The 13,112-nt window shown below is 40.1% G+C and overlaps 1 long non-coding RNA gene across 1 annotated transcript in view; it reads left to right on the top strand.

Annotated features, from left to right (window-relative positions):
* Window positions 1-11,989, top strand: part of LOC141567262 (uncharacterized) — a 75,300-nt gene extending 63,311 nt beyond the window's left edge. Inside the window, exons 4-7 of the long non-coding RNA XR_012489770.1 lie at window positions 7,151-7,259; window positions 8,869-9,007; window positions 9,114-9,280; window positions 10,268-11,989. This is a non-coding gene — a long non-coding RNA (uncharacterized LOC141567262). The remainder of the gene's footprint in view (window positions 1-7,150; window positions 7,260-8,868; window positions 9,008-9,113; window positions 9,281-10,267) is intronic.
* Window positions 11,990-13,112: the final 1,123 nt, after the last annotated feature.

Genomic DNA, 13,112 nt, shown 5'->3' with positions numbered 1-13,112 from the left:
ACACAGACCTTGAATGGCAAAAACGACCAGAAAAATCTTGGTTTAATTTGGAAGACAGACTTGAAAAAGTTTGGAGACAAAAATGCTAGATTGAATTTTCCATGTTGTCAAAAACAAAAACTAACAAAAAACCAAAATACCCTACCTTATTCCAGGGCCCCCAAAATAAAATAATCAGAAAGTCAATTCAGTCTTATCTAAGTGTAAAAACCCCAAATTCTAAGTCTGCTGAACAGAGGCCTGATTTCAGTAACAACAGTAGAAAGTCCCAGTCTCTAGTTGTTGCAGAATCCAAGACGGGAAATCCAAGCAGCACTCAGAGAGTTAAGAGAGTCAGCTTTATTACGCCGGAGGGCTCAGCGGGATCCTTCCCAAAAGACTGAGCCCCTAGCAAGGTTTGGAGCAGGTTTTTATGGATTGGGGACTTCCTTGAGTTGGGGAAGGGGTAGGTGTCGTCTGGTGATTGGCTCAAGGTATGGCTTGGAGGGGGTTATGCGGAAGTGGACTGGCGCTTAGGCCGGGGACTTCTCTCTCCGCTGGGGCCACCATTTTAGCTCAGTTCCACATGGCAGGGAACCATTTTAAGGTCAGTTTCCCCATCATAATTAGGTTTGAGTCAGGTCAAGATTCCGAGCACTTTGGATAAAAACGAGGTCAGATCCCATTGAGGAGTGTTATGAATTTGTGGAATTAACACTTCTTAAGTGGAACACAGGGTTCCAGATGGTGAGCTGCTGCAGTTCAACAACAGACCACAAGAGAGTGAAATAGAGAAGTTGATCACTTGCAGGTCATGGAGGAAGTACCTGGCACACTTCCTGAGGATTACGTGGGGAGGCCAAGGCAGAGTGCTGACAGAGAGAGGCTGGCCCTGGGCACATGCCTTTTTTAGGGCCTGTGGGTAGTGTTCTGGGGTTCCCAGGATGAGGTCAGATTAGTCAATTCAAACCTAAAGAGGAAGGTTTCAGCAAGCTCCACACTGGGGTTTTATTTAAGTGGCACATAAGAGGAAGATGCTGGGATGAAGGGAAACTGTTGATCACAAGGGCTGTTGGAGAAATCTTATCAGGAAGTTACATTTGCTTGTGACTCTGTGGGCTGCTATCCAGGGCATGTCCTTGCTTGAGAGGGCTACTGTTAGTTTAAGGTCACTGCAGGATGCTTGGCCAAATAAAATGGATGCCAAGGCAGCAGTACCATGGAGAAGCTGAACTAAACTCTTGACAGAGAGACATTGTGATAACACACATGTGTGTCCCTTCATCCTACTTTTTCGTAAAGGAACCCTCGAGTAAGGAAGGATTGTTGGCTACTCGATGAGAGATGACATTCATTTCCAGAGGTCCGGGATTCCAGGTCAGCTCAAAAGCATTACATAATGAGCATTAACTGGTAGAAAAGTATGTCTGTGCTAAGTTTACTTTATGGTAGACTCAAAGGGATCTTCAATATTATTAGTGGTAGTTTCCCAAGCCCCTTATTGTCTAGTTGGAACACATACCTTAAGCAACTAGAAGACTCCCTTACCCATGAAATAAGTCCCTCAGTCTCTTCTTTCCTTTCAAACTAAAAAATTCCGAGTAAAATAATTTTGTGATACAACTGCAAGATTGGTACCTTCTGATCACATCCTCATTAAATTCCACAGATAGGGACTTAAAAACCCTGAAAAGTCTTGGAGAATGGCAGGATTATTACAAACCTAATCAGGTGACGACCTGAATTGCTGTTTGTGTTTCAACTGTGGTTTTCTTCTTGAGGCAAATTAATGCAACTCCTGGCACATGGTAGGAAACTATGTCAGCTAAATATATTTGTCTATTTTTATGAATACTGCAAGTATTTGCTTTAACCTAGCAGTACTGCGGTATGCCCTCACCATCTAGACTCAGATTTATTTATGCTTCTGACAAATTGTATGATTTATTTTACAGAAATTCATCGGGACAGTGTGGTTTACACACGGTTAACATCATGCCCACAGACCTTGAAGAATAGGAAGTAACAGGAACCCCAGATGTCTTGGTGTTATTTCTGAGGGTGAAACCATTGGTCAGATTCCCCTATTTGGTATGAAATCAATCATTTCATACTTATCAATTTTATGATTTTTGTCTCTCTCTTAGGAAAAATTATAACATTAGCAAATAGTACATTTTAAGCAAGTAAAATATAGCCTTTTAGAAAAACTAATTTCCCATGCTGTAGCAAGTGGAATGTATGACATTTCCTGAGTTCCTCTAAGAAATACATGTCCCAAATAATGCCAGATTATATTAATGGCACTAATAAAGGATAGGAGGGGGGTGAGATCTAAGATGGCAGAGTAGATAAACACTGTGCCTGCTTCCTTCCGTGAACAAATTAAAATTGCAACTAAATTATAGAACAATCAACCTGGAGAACCACCTGAAGTCTAGCTGAACAGAAGTTTTATAATTAAGGATATGAAAAAAAAAAAAAAAAAAGCCACGTTGAGACTAGAAGGAGGGGCAGAGACATGGACCTGGCTAATCCCAAACCTCCATGTGGCAGTTAAGAACAAGAAGGGATATCTCAGCCATGGAGTTTTCCCCCCAGAGGAGCGAGGGACCCCAACCCCACACCACATTCCCCAACCCAGAGTACTGGTACCAGGAAGAGGAGCCCCCACAACATCTGGCTGTGAAAAAACAATGCAGTCACAACAATCCAGTGAGACTGAAGTTGACGGGAAACCCAGACAACCTCTTAAAGGGCCAGCGCACAGACTCTCTCACTCCCAGACACTCACCTTGGGCTCCAGAGGAAGGACAGTAACTCGAGGGGTGTTGAAGACATATGGGGGGCAGACTGAGTTGTGTGGCTTCGAAACAAGAGCTGGAGGACAGTTGGCATTTTTCCTGTGTGGGGTCCTTCTCCCATGCAGCCAGCAGGCAGTTGCCATATTTACTGTGTTGAGCCGTCTCCCTATGCTTACAGCCAAATCTCAATCTGATTGGTCTGGTGAGGTCTGCAGCTCCACCCTGCTGACCCACTGAGACCCCATCCAACCCACCCAAACTCGCCTAATGCCAGAGGCACTTTCTCCAAAAGCAACCAACTCCACCTGCATTGCACTCTTTCTTGGAAAATTATCAGAGTCCAACAGACCCCAGGCAGGTAGTGACTGGTCTCAGTGTGCTCTGAGACTTTTGCTGAGTAGCTTCAGGCTCAGCACTGGCACCAAACCAGAATTTACATTAACCTGGTGACAACTCTTCCCACTATAGTCATTCCCTGAGACTATGTCTCACCTGACTTGCATACAACATGAGTCTTTAACAGTGGCTGAACCTTAAGGAAGCTGGCAGGTGGCAGCAGGCCTCAGGGTGTCCTGGCATTTTGTGGAGCTATCCCAGGCTCAGTACTGGTGGCAGATGTCCTTGGTTCACAGCATGGCCTCTCCCATACACCTCCAAGGTTAGCACAGGCAGCAAAAAACCGTGGATTGCTTTGTAGCTCCTACCAGCCAGTGGATGACCTGGGTCTGCACCAGAGCCTCTCATAAGAGGCCCCAGAACAAACATACTTGTAGGTTGGCTTCAGACCACAGCAAAGCACCATCCAATTAGCCCACAAGCAGCACACACAAAGGGCGATATCAACAGACACCAGAGCCCACTGGGGTGAAACCCATTCAGTGGGATAAGCAGCCCGTAATGCCGAACAGCAGCTTATAAGCTGTGGATGTGGGTAAAACCCCACATCCAGTCAGCCTGAGGGTCAATCCTACCTACTGATATACCAATAGCAACCAAGGCTCAATTATAACCCACACAAGGGACACTCTTGGAGCACTCTGTGCAGGTGACCAGGGATACTGTGTCACTGGGCCCCACAGGACACCTGCTACATAAGGCCACCTGGCCAAGACAAGAAGACATAGCAGCCCTACATAATACACAAAAACAAACAAAGAGGCAACCAAAATATGGAAACAAAGAAATATATACCAAATGACAGAACAAGAGAAAACTCCAGAAAAAGAACTAAACAAAATGAAGGCAAGCAATCTACCAGATACAGAGTTCAAAACACGGGTTATAAGGATGCTCAAGGAACTTAGTGAGAATTTCAACAGAGAGATAGCAGCATAAAAAAGGACACAGAAACTGTAAAAAAAAGAACCAGTCAGAAGTGAAGAGTACAATAACTGAAATGAAGAATACACTAGAGGGAATCACCAGCAGACTAGATGGAGCAGAGGATCGAATCACCGATCTGGAAGACAAGGTAGCAGAGAACATCTAGTCAGAACAGCAAAAAGAAAAAAGAATCCAAAAAAAATAAGGATAGTTGAAGAGATCTCTGGGACAACATCGCACATAACAACAATTGCATCATAGGGGTTCCAGAAGGAAAAGAGAGAAAGCAAGGGATTGAGAACCTATTTGAAGAAATAATGACGAAAATTTTCCTAACCTGGTAAAGGAAATAGACAGGAAGCGCCGAGAGTCCCAAACAAGATGAACTCAAACAGCCCACACCAAGCCCACACCAAGCCACATTATAATAAGAATGGAAAAGGTTAAAGACAAACATAGAGTCCTAAAAGCAGCAAGAGAAAGGCAACTAGTAACTTATAAGGGAGTCCCCATAAGCCTGTCAGCTGATTTCTCAATAGAAACTTTGCAGGCCAGAAGGGGTTAGCACAAAATATTCAATGTGATGAAAAGCAAGGACGTACAACCAAGATTACTCTATCTAACAAAGTTATCACTTAGAATCGAAGGACAGATAAAGAACTTCTCAGACAAGAAAAAACTAAAGGAGTTTATTATCACCAAACCAGGTGTTTCCTATGACAAGGAATGTTAGTGCGACTTCTTCAAGATGGAAAAAAAAAAAGATCAAAATTATGAATAATAAAATGGCAATACCTACATATCTATCAACAATTACTTTCAATGTAAATGGATTAAATGCTCAAAAGACATAGGAGGGCTGAATGGATAAGAAAACAAGACCCTACATATGCTACCTATAAGAGACTCACTTCAGATTGAAAAACACACACAAATGGTCCGTAAATGGATAGAAAAGATATTTCGTGAAAATGAAAAAGAAACAAAACATCTGAAGTAGCAATACTTATACCAGACAAAATAAACTTTAAAACAAAGCCTATAACAAGAGACAAAGAAGGACCCAGTAATCCCACTTCAGGGTATTTATCTGAAAAAACCCAAACGCCATATGTTCATTGCAGCATTGTTTACAATGGCCAAGATGTGGAGGCAGCCTGGGTGTCTGTTGATAGAAGAATGGATAAACAGGTGGCAGTATATATGTACAATGGAATATTGCTCAGCCAGGGAAGGGAATGGGTTCTTGCCATCTGCGGTGGCATGGATGGACCTGGAGGGTACTGTGCTGAGTGGAGTGTAAGACAGAGGAAGACAGATGAAATGTGATTTTGCTTACATGTGGAATCCAAAGAACAAAATAAACAAAACAGAAACAAACTCATAGATACAGAGAACATTTTGATGGTTTTCAGATGGGAGGGGGTTGGGATGCATGAAAAAGTGGAAGGGATTAAGAAGCACAAATCGTTGTTACACAAAAATCATGGGGAAGTAGGGTGTAGCATAAGGAATGTAGTCAATAATATTGTAGTAACTATGTATGGTGTCAGATGGGTTCTAGATTTGTTGTAGTGATGTATGGGAAGGGGTTGGGGGCAGGGTATAAAATATGAAGGGAGTGAGAAGTACAAACTGATAATTACAAAATAGTCATGGGATGTAAAGTAAAGCATAGGTTATATAGTCAGTAATATGATAATATTAATAACTATGTAGAGTGCCAGGTGAGTACTAGACTAGTCAGGGGGATAATTTCTTTTATATAAATGTGTAACCACTGTGCTGTACACCTGAAATTAATATTAAATAATATTGAAGATCAACTGTAATTTAAAATTAAAAAGGGGGGAAAGGTGAAGGGGAATAATAGGTCCAAATTTTCAGGTATAAAACAAATAAGTCATGGAAATGTAATATATAGCATAGAGAATATAGTCAATAATATTGTGATAGCATGGAGTCAGATGGTCGCTGGACTTACTGTGGTGATCACTTCTTTAGGTATACAAACATTGAATAACTATGGTTATTCACCTAAAACTAATGTAATGTTGTATGTTAGCTATATTTTAATAAAAATCTTTAAAAAAATAAAAAACACAAAAAAACAACAGGAGGGACATATACATTGAGCCTCCTTTACATAATACAGTGAAATTTGGTATAATTCACCTGTGAAACCATCTGGGCCTGGTGCTTTACGTGGGGTAGCTGCTTAATAATTTTCTTTAATTCCTTTATGGAAAATGGTCTATATAAGCTTGTTAACTCTAATAAGTTTCATGTCTATAATCTGTATTTCCTTAAGAAATTATCAATTTGGCCTAGATTTTCAAATTTATTTGTATAGGAGTCTGCAAAACAGTATCTTATGATTTTTTTAAAAAATTTCTTCTGTTTCAATGTTATTTCCTCCCTTATCATTTCATTTTGTATTTTTCTGGTTTTTCCTTTTTTCCTTCATCAAGTTAGCTATTTTGAGCTATTTTGCTGATCTTTTCCAAAACACAATCATTTTATTTATTAATTAGGTGTTCTAGTTTTTCTATCCTCTAACTCATTAATTTCTGGCCCTTATCTGTGGTTTAATTTTCCTGAACTTCTGTCTTTTGCCATGTACCAATATATCACATTAAAAAAATAAATTTAGAAATATGAATAATTCAGAAATATTGTCCTCCTGGCCATAGATGGTAAAGACAATTAAAGCAAATGTTATCTTTATTACGGTCTTGTGTATTATGCCTAATAAAGTATTATTTGATTCATTAAACATTTGAATTACCAAATATATTTTGGAAGCCTTAGTCTGGACATAACATATATTAACTAGTAAATGAAACACATCGTAAAAGGATATATTTTTGTCTGAAATGCGTTTTATCTCAATAATTTAAAAAGCTTGATTATTTATCAATGACAAAAGAAGATTAATGGAAAATATATTTCACTGTTTTATATTTTAGTCTTGTCAGAATATTTAACATGAAATTTATTGAAAATGTAGATGTCAGGATATTCTGTGAATCTTTCTTCTTCAGAAAAGAATAGGTATGGGCAGATACTAGAAGGGAACATTCTACTGGAGTTAAGAAGAGAAAGGCCAGAGATGGTGTCAGCCAGGCATCAAGTCAGCACTACAGTCTTAAGGTAAAATGGCCTAATCTTTGTTTTTTTTTAACATGGGATTTCCTATTGTTAACAATGTATTGATGATAGGAATTTCAATCTAGGTAAACTGCTATATTCTATGCTTCATACACCTGAGTTTGTATGAAGAAAATGTAAAATAGTATCTCATACTAGACAGAGATTTTGTATTTTCAATTCAGTCAATTTAGTCACCTAAAAATCTTTCCATTTTCTAGTCCCAACAGTTATTTTTCTCATATTCCTATCATCTTCCCAGTAGATGCCTGAGCCTGGAGCCTAGAAATAAAAATGGTCAATTCCTGTATCTCAAGGAATTTATACTAAGACAACATTAACTTTCCAACTCAGGATATTAGCCTCATAATTTCTGAAACCGTACTGAAGGGTCGCAGAGTTCAACATTAAATTTTTAACATGTTTATTAGAACATGCAATGTCATCTATGCTAAAGCGCCAGGCCCAGCCAGGAACCTAGTGGGCTCCAGTCCCTAGTTTCCTCCGTGGGGGAGCTTTCCAACCTGTCAGCCTCCCAAAGATGTGAGGTTGATCAGAGATCACAAGGAGCATGAGGCCTATTGGGTTTTCCAGGAGCCAGTAACTAGCTCGCCATTCCAGACGGGCATCCTGATGAGCGTACCACTCCTGCTGCCAATATGGTTATTCGTTTTGTGGAATGGTGTGAATGTGTGTCCCCAGAATGGCATTAACATGCTGATTGTGGGTGACACTCACACTGAGTACGAAATAAGGGACACTGTAAGTCCACTGCCAATCCTTGGGCCATGTGCATGAGCCCTCACCCATCTGTGTCATACCCAAGTTACCTTCTCTAGTCTACAGCACCCAAGGGGAGCAGGTATATGCTGACTGTCCTTCAATCTACAACCCCCCTCCACCGGCACCCAGGGTGGTCACACCAACTCTGCATGCAAGCTCAGCACCAGAGTCAGGCATCCTGGGGGGGCCAGGCCTGTCTCTTCTGAGAACGTGAGGGCTTTCGGGGCTGTCACTCACAACACCACTGGCCCTTCTGATCAAGTCCTCTCTTGCTTCACATCTCAGCACACTAAGCCTTCCTAAATCATGCTCAGGAAGGACAGACATTCCTCTCACTCTGGCCATGAAATACCTCCCTTATCCTCCTCACGGGTGGCGACATGTGGAAGGAAGGAGTGTGGGCAACACTGAAAGTGATCACATTCCAGGAATGCCATGATTTCGTGAGGCCCAAAGAGACATAGTTGGAAGATACGTGGTTCTACATTTTAGTCTATAAAAGTTCAAATGATAAACTTGACGAGAAAATAAATTCTTGGTCACACCTCTTTGCATACTCTGAGTACACATGCATTTGTGGTCACCATCAACAAAGCTCAGTAACAACCTTCGAGACGATCATGGGTAGCCAACACTCATGGCAATGCTTCATGGGCCACAAGAGGAAAGGGGCAGTGTCATGAGTAATGATGGAGCCAGCACTAAACCAATGATATTAGAGAATTACAGAGGCAGGGGGCCTAGTTGGTTTCAATACAAAATACAAAGGCAGGTTCTGAAGAGCATGACATTGTCTGTAATAACAGTGTTGCTACCTCTTTTCTCACAGTGGGAGATACGAAATTAGACAGGATGATGTGTGCAACAATAAAAGTCACTAGAAGTGGTCTTGGACCTAAATAGAAAGACATGGTCTCTGGATACCACAAAGAATCTTCATGTGCACTGACTGGATAATAAACAAGTCCGTAGGTACCTCTTCTTATTACTCTAAATCTTTATCAGTAAATCAATATATCTTACATGTGCCAACACATTTTGTAATAACTGTTTCAAATCAAATTGCTTGCACAGACAGAGGCCCCATACAAAATACCTGCCCAGGGCCCCCCACACCCAGTGGCAGCCCTGACAAGAGGTGGAACTGACCAAGCACGGAGGGGCCACAATGTGCCAAGCACTCGACAGCTGGTACATGTATTAACATTAATCTCTAATCCTCCCTCATTACTCTCCGTTGGGTAAGTTGTTGTGTTTTTTTTTTAAATCAACATTTTAAAAAGACAAACAATTGAGGCTCAAAGAGCCAAGCAACCTGTCCAAGGTGGCTACCAAGGCAATAAGAGTCAAGTGTGGATTTAGTTCTAGTCTGTCCAACTTCAGAGCCCTAGCTTTTCATGAACATGAGCAAAAATCACGTAGAACTCTTGGAAGGAGCTGTTAGGGAGGTAACGTACCATTACCCCAAATAGCATTTGGGATCACCTCACTTGAATAGCTTAGAGCGTTTAAAGCAAGAAAACTGCAACAATAGATAGCAACCATCATCCTTACACTTCGTCGGGGACAGCTATCACTGGCCCAAAGCCTATTTTGCAGTCCCAGCCTCACTTGCCTGGTCCCATGGAAAAGGTATGGCAGAGGGTTATAGGAAAGTGGGAAAGGTTCGACGATACTGGGTCTAGTACCTGGAGTCCATTAAGAAGGAGAACGGCAGCTTAAGGTTCATTTTTGTGCTGTCTGCTGGCAATGAGTGTAGTAAATTGATAACATACGAGTAGATTTAATTGGCTGGAGGCTATAAAAGAAAATTGCTGGACATCAAATTGCTGTACACCAAGGTCTACTTATATGGTACATTTAACTTTTCAAAGCATTTTAATGTGAATTATATAATGTCATCCTCTTCAAGCTGTGCGGGGATGATTATCAATGCAATTTGTCAACTCCGGACTTTGAATGTGTTTGTAGTCGGCAAACATGTACTCACAGAAGGTTAGCGCTGGTAAGGACTCTAAAAATCACCTCGTTCAACACCTTTGATTTAAAAAGGAGGAAACTAATCCTCAGAAAGGTTAAATGATTCAGTGCCATATGGTGGATTAGTAAAAGAACCACGACTACAAACCCAGTTCTTACTTGCAGTGATATAAATTTACGTGCTTTTTTATTTCAAATATTCGTTTTTCTTTTTTTTTCTTTGCCCTATCCCTCTCCTTTAATTTTAGATGGAAGCTAAGCTGTGGGGGTTTGTGATGGGAAGTAAAACAGAACAAGAGTCTTTGTTGGTTAATTGCTACGCACTGGACTTTTAAAATACTCAAATAGACTGAGAAAGGAATTTTCAGAGATTTAGATGCTCTTGTGGGCTCACACCCTGCCTCGCTCAGGACCAGTTCTTCAAGGGTTGGGGTGTGTGTGCCTATACAAACAGCTAATTTAGGGATTCAAGTGTAGAGGGTGCAATGGCCTGCTTCCCATTCAAGCAGCAGTAACAGCCTTATCTTCCAGATACTGGAGAACTAGAACAGAATTGGCTGCATGGATTTTTAAAGTCAGAACAGACTTCCAATCAAATTTCTCCACAGACCTCCACTGAAATTTATGAAGATCCAGAATGGCTTGGAACAGTTCCAGCTTTCCATTGGCCACCAAGAAGGTGCAGGATTATGTGTGAGAGGGATGGCAGATCTGAAGACTTCACTCAACTAGGATGTGGAAGAGGCAGGCTATGACCAAACTGGCATCTTATATGGAAAAGCCAACAGAAGGAAGATACCAGGCGTACAGACCAGCCTCAGTGAGAGAATCTCAGCAGATACCAGAGTGGACAGAGCCGATGGTCACAGACCAGATAATTCATCCCATATGAGCTCTCTAGAACTTAGATGATGCCACAGAGAGATACAAAAATCGGAGAAATTCCAAAAGTGACTATGCCTGAAGTAACCTAGGATTAAGCTTATAGTATTTCCTGCTATCAGAAGAGATGTGTAGACTTGAAATATAAGTAAAGATGAATGATATAATATTAAGTTACATATTTTCTCCCTCATGAGTTAGCTGGGCTTAGACGATTGTCATTACTAATCATGTAATTAGTCACTACTAATATCATCTAAAACATTATATAATTTATGTTAAAATGAGACCCTTTTCTGTGTGTAGATGTGTGTAGAGAGGAAGCATTGTCAACAAGTCATTCAAAGATAAAAAGAACATGACAGTGCATTGATTTTCCAAGAAAGTTCAGCGTTTTTTCTTGTCATGACCTTAGACCAGAACTGAATTAAGTGATGGTGTCCGGCTGGCAGTAGTCAGAGTGGCTGCCCATGAGAGATGCTGAAACTGATTGAAATGGACTAAAACCTAGAATAAAAACATAGATCCAGTCAATTAATTCAAGTTGTCATTCGTGACTCTAGATAACCAGAAAAAAAAATGCAATTTTGTCTCTTTCCTCTTTCAATATAAAAATGTCTTATTTTGAATTGAAATATATTACACTATTAAATGTGTAAGCCCAATTGCCTCCTCAGAAAGATGGTACCTAGATGCTGGATTATTCTTAGCATAACCAACATGTCTCTCCTCATCAAAATGGCCTTTGATACACTGAATTTTAATTTTTGGTGGGTTAAATCATATGGTTTGGAGCAAGAATCTGGGATGGAGCTGAATTGCTAAACACAATAAACCAAGAGAGACTGGTGATGGTTTTAGTAGTGTTGAACGGAGTGGTTGGGGTAACACAGGATGGAGGCAAGAATTATAGAGTCAGAGGGAAGAAAAGGGAAGGGGAACACCTGAAGGACATGAGCCCAGAAAGGGGGCAAATATAATGGATATTTTTCTTTTTGATTTGTATTTTAGTTCTGTTTTGTATTTGTCTTTTATAATGAAAATGTTTAAATAAATGCTATACACTGTGAAGTATAATCCCTTTCCATGTGACCTGTGTTAATTTTAATAAAATCATCGTTACTTTTTCATACTCCTTCCAAAGAGAATTTTATTGGGGGAGAGCCCAAAGGAGAAGGCCAAGTTACAAACTTAAAGAAAGAAGTATATAATTTTTTTTTTTTTTTTTTTTTTTTTTTTTTTAGCATTAGAGAATGATTTTTATTAAAAAAGCAAAAGAATCAGGAGAAAGAGACAAATAAACCACTGTGGTCAGAGAGTTCTAGCATATGCTAAGAAGCAGGTAGGTGAAGAAGAAAAAGCATCACCAATATCAAAGCTGAATAATTTAATTAATAAGCTCAAACTAATAGCTATAAATAAAACTTTACATATAATGAGCAGAGAATGCATACATTAAATAATCACTAAATTCACTCAAAACAGTTCCATTTCCCTAACTTTTAGATATCTTACTCTATAGTACACCAAAAATCTGGCACATTAACTTAATTTAGTGTAGGCCATCTTTGGGTCCACATTTTGGACAACTAACCAAGAAAACCGGTAGAGCCATTCCCAGCCCTTCATTTTTGAATACAGAATCTCTGATTAAGGAGCCCTGTCAATAAATTCATCCTGATCCAACTTTATATTGCTTTCATCTTGATCCTACACTCTTAAAATACATTCCTACGTATATTTCCCAGGCTTCTGGAAAAGTCATTATTTTGTATGTATCAGATGTCCTCACAGGTCATAGTTTGTGTTTCACTCTCTGCGGTCAACTGAGTCTTGAATTTAGTTACCAGTTTAGAATAAAAAAGATGGTGGGAGTAGGTCCTGAGGAATATTAGTGATACCTTGCAAGACAACTACCTCAGAGAATGTCAGTACAGGTTCTTCAGGCAAGGGGAGACCACACTGCTTAGGCAGAGATGAAAAGCCTGCTTCTACAGGTGAAGAAGGCTTGGCAGAATGGGGAGCTTCAACGTCTTCAAAGACTCCATTGGAATCTGCCTACTTGATCCCATCCCATTTTCTTAGGTAATACACCAACTATATCAATCCTCTCACTTTAACAATACAGATTCTGTGGAATTGGAAATTCAATTTGCATTTTAATTCAGCCATCCACAGGATCACACATTGCATTTGGTTTTCAGAAAGATC

Source organism: Rhinolophus sinicus, linkage group LG10, assembly GCF_036562045.2.
Source record: "Rhinolophus sinicus isolate RSC01 linkage group LG10, ASM3656204v1, whole genome shotgun sequence".
NCBI lineage: Eukaryota > Metazoa > Chordata > Mammalia > Chiroptera > Rhinolophidae > Rhinolophus > Rhinolophus sinicus.
The sequence above is the reverse complement of the archived record's forward strand: the minus strand, read 5'-3'. Positions and strand labels throughout refer to the sequence as shown.